This window comes from Colobus angolensis, unplaced genomic scaffold (genome assembly GCF_000951035.1).
Source record: "Colobus angolensis palliatus isolate OR3802 unplaced genomic scaffold, Cang.pa_1.0 Scaffold11, whole genome shotgun sequence".
In the NCBI taxonomy this organism is placed as follows: domain Eukaryota; kingdom Metazoa; phylum Chordata; class Mammalia; order Primates; family Cercopithecidae; genus Colobus; species Colobus angolensis.
In genome coordinates, this window is record NW_012112030.1 from 19,117,952 (window position 1) to 19,122,043 (window position 4,092).

Sequence of the window (4,092 nt, forward strand, 5' to 3'; positions counted from 1 at the left end):
AAGTTACAAGTTGGTTACTAAGGGCCTAAGTGGAGCCCTTAGGAAAGAGTTATTGCCTCTTAAATAGCACCTTTCTCTCTGGGAGTGAATGAAAGGAGGAGTTCTTTCTGTTAAAGTCATTTAAGATCCTTTGCTGAAAGGAACCATATGCTACACAATGAAATATATTCCAGGCAAGATGCATATGCTTTGCACAATAAATACATATGCAAATCTTACAAAGATTTTTAAAAAGAAAATGTGCTGATATTATTCACATCAGTATCGTTTAATGCATTCTTGTCCTTCTGATCTGGAGTCAAATCTAAAGCTTTTCCTTTCTCCTCTGCCCCAACCCCTGACAATGAATATTTTATACAAAAGCAATCTAAGACTTTGGGTTTTGGTCAAGAGGAATTTATTTCTAGTTCCTGAAATTTAAGTCTCAATAAATCATAAGCTCCAAACAGACTGGCAAATATCCAATGGGCCTGGCAACATCTGTAAATGCCTCTCTGGGACGATATGGGTGGGAACAGCACTGAACAGAAATCCCAAGACCTGAGGCGGCGGCCTGCCCTTTTCAAGTCTAAGAATCACAAAGCATTTTCTCTTTAGGACCATTCTCAGACTCAAACTATTTTGAACATAGATCTGCAATCTGTAATTGGAACTGGTATTGAAAGGAAATCAGAATGCTCCTTCAATCACATACTTGCAAGGTTTCTCTCTGCCTAAATGAGTCTCCATTGCAGGTGATAGAGTAGGAGAGGCCTTGTGGGGTCCCAATAAAGTTATGCTGGCTGGTAAATAAAGATGAAAATTCAGAAATCAGTGCAGTCCTGGGAAAGTCCATTCAGGGAGTAAAAGGTCTCGTGGAGCATGGTGCTGTCTCTTTAATTGTCCCCTGCTCCTTCTGTTGCTTCCCATCATACATTCTTCTGAAAAGCCGTATTGCTACAAATACACATTTAGGATTTGATTACAGAGTCTCATCCATTTACATGTACAAGATAGAGCCTACTGTGACAGATTAATGCTCCTAAAGTTTGTACAGGAAGGTTAAATAAAGTGTTACTTTTATGACACTGAATATCTTTATGATGCTTTTGCTAAATCAGAGACCTCTTGGTGATGCTGCAGATGTACCAGATACTTATCGCGAGCTGGCAAAATGCCACCAGTGTTTTTCTCGTCTATCACACTTCCTACCTTTCTGCACAAGCCATCCTCACTGCTGTGTGTAATACAATAGTCTCCAGGCAGCTTTCTCTTCTGCACATTTAGTCAAAGTGAAACAATTCAAGTCCTGTCATCCTGAGATGTTACAATGTTACTAGAAAGAGTGTTTCACACACAATTCTGCCCTTTCCAACATGGATGTGACACACCCACACACAGATAGTCTTTGGGGATTGTGAAGTCATCATCAAAGCTGCCACCACAGTTCACATACTTCTCTCCTTCCACTCTTCTTTTGATGTTCATTCACTTCCTTTGTCTGGCCCTTCTTCCCATGTGAAAGGCCGGGAATGTTCTCTGAGCATTTTTGACCACACACTAAATTTCCTGCTTCCTTCCTTTTTAAAAACTTCTATTTTAGGTTCAGGGGTACATATGCAGGTTTGTTATATGGGTAAATTGTGTGTCACAGGGGTTTGGTGTACGGATTACTTTGTCACCCAGATAATAAGCACGGTACCCATTAGGTAGTTTTTTTTATCTTAATGCTCCTTCCACCCTCTACCCTCAAGTAGGCCCCAGTGTCTATTGTTCCTTTCTTTTTGTCCATGTGTATTAAATGTTTAGCTCCTACTTATAAGTGAGAATATGCAGTATTTGGTTTTCTGTTACCATGTTAGTTACCTTAGGATAATGGCCTCCAGCTGCATACACGTCCCTGCAAAAGACATGATCTTGTTCTTTTTTATGACTGCATAGTATTCCATGCTGTATAGGTACCACATCCTCTTTATCCAGTCTCCCGCTGAGGGGCGTTTAGGTTGGTTGCATTTCTTTGCTATTGTGAATAGTGCTGCAATGAACCTATGCATACATATGTCTTTATGGCAGAATGATTTAGATTCCTTTGGGTATATACCCGATAATGAGATTGCTGAGTGGAATGGTAGTTCTGTTTTCAGTTCTTTTGAGAAATCACCAAACTTCTTTCTGCAACAACTGAACTAATTTTTATTCCCACAAGCAGTGTGCAAACATTACCTTTTCTCCACAACCACACCAGCATCTGTTATTTTCTGACTTTTTAACAATAGCTACTCTTAACTGGTATGAGATAGTATCTCATTTTGGTTTTGATTTGCATTACTCTAATGATTAGTGATGTTGAGCATTTTTTCATTTGCTTGTTGGCAGCATGTATTATTTTGAAAAGTGTCTGTTCATGTCCTTGCCCACTTTTTAATGGGGTTGTTTGGTTCTTGCTTGTTAATTTGTTTGTTTAATTTCCTTATAGATTCTAGATATTAGGTCTTTGTGGGATATATAGCTCACACATATTTTTCTCCCATTCTATAGGTTTTCTGTTTCCTCTGTTGATAGTTACTTTTGCTGTGCAGAAGCTCTTTAGTTTAATTAGGTCTCATTTATCAATGTTTGTTTTTGTTGCAATTGCATTTGGTGTTTTCATCATAAAATCTTTGCCATGGCCTATGCCCAGAATGGTATTTCCTAGGTTATCTTCCAGAGTTTTATAATTTTAGGTTTTACATTTAATTTTTTTTTCTTTTTTTTTTTTTTTTTATGGAGTTTCACTCTTTCGTCCAGGCTGGAATGAAGTGGCACGACCTTGGCTCACTGCAACCTTTGCCCCCTGGGTTCAGGCGATTCTCCTGGCTCAGCCTCCTGAGTAGCTGGGATTATAGGCACTTGCCATCATGCCTAGTTAATTTTTTCTTTTGTATTTTTAGTAGAGGGGGTTTCTCCATGTCAGCCAGGCTGGTCTCAAACCCCTGACCTCAGGCAATCCACCTGCCTTGGCCTCCCAAAGTGCTGGGATTACAGGCATGAGCCAGAACACCTGGCTACATTTAAGTATTTAATCTATCTTGAGTTGATTTTTATATATGATATAAAGTAGGGGGTCCAGTTTCAATCTTCTGCATCTAGCTAGCCAGCTGTCCCAGAACCTTTTATTGAGTAAAGAACCCTTTCCCCATTGTTGATAAAGTTTGTATATTTGTTCCCACCCAAATTTCACGTTGAATTGTAATCTTCAGTATTGGAGGTGGAACCAGGTGGGAGGCGATTGAATTATGGGAGTGATTTCTCATGAACAGTTTAGCACCATTCTCTTGGTGCTAATCCTCACAATAGTGAGTGACTTCTCACGAGGTCTGACTGTTAATAAGCATATGGCACCTTGCTCTCCCCTTTTCTGGCTCCTGTTCTCCTAATGTGACATGCCTGTTCCCCCTTCACCTTGTATCGTGATTGTAAGCTTCCTGAGGCCTCCCAGAAGCTGAGCAGATGCTAGCACCATGCATCTTGTAATGCCCACAGAACTGTGAGATAATTAAATCTCTTTTGTTACAAATTACCTATTCTCAGGTATTCTGTGCAATGCAAGAACAGCATAATAAAGAAAATTGGTAATGAGAAGTGGGGCATTGCTATAAAGATACCTGAAAATGTGAAAGTGCCTTTGGAACTGAGTAATTCCAAAGAATTACTCAGAGGTTGGAAGAGTTTGGAGTGCTCAGAAGAAGACAGGAACACAAGGGAAAGTTTGGAACTTCTTAGAGACTCGTTAAGTGGTTGTGACCAAAATGCTGATAGAAATAAGGACAGTGAAGGCCAGACTGATGGGGCCTCAAATGGAAATGAGGAATTTATTGGGAACTAGAGCAAAGGTCACCCTTGTTATGCCTTAGCAAAAGAAGTTGGCTGCATTGTGTACCTGCCCTAGGGATTTGTAGCAGTTTGAACTTCATTGTGATGATTTGAGGTATCTGGTGGAATCAATTTCTAAGCAGTAAAGCATTCAAGATGTGGCCTGGCTGCTTCTAACAACCTAGCCTCAGATGCAGGAGCAAATACATGACTTAATGTTGGAATTTATATTTAAAAGGAGAGCAGAGTATAAAAGTTTGG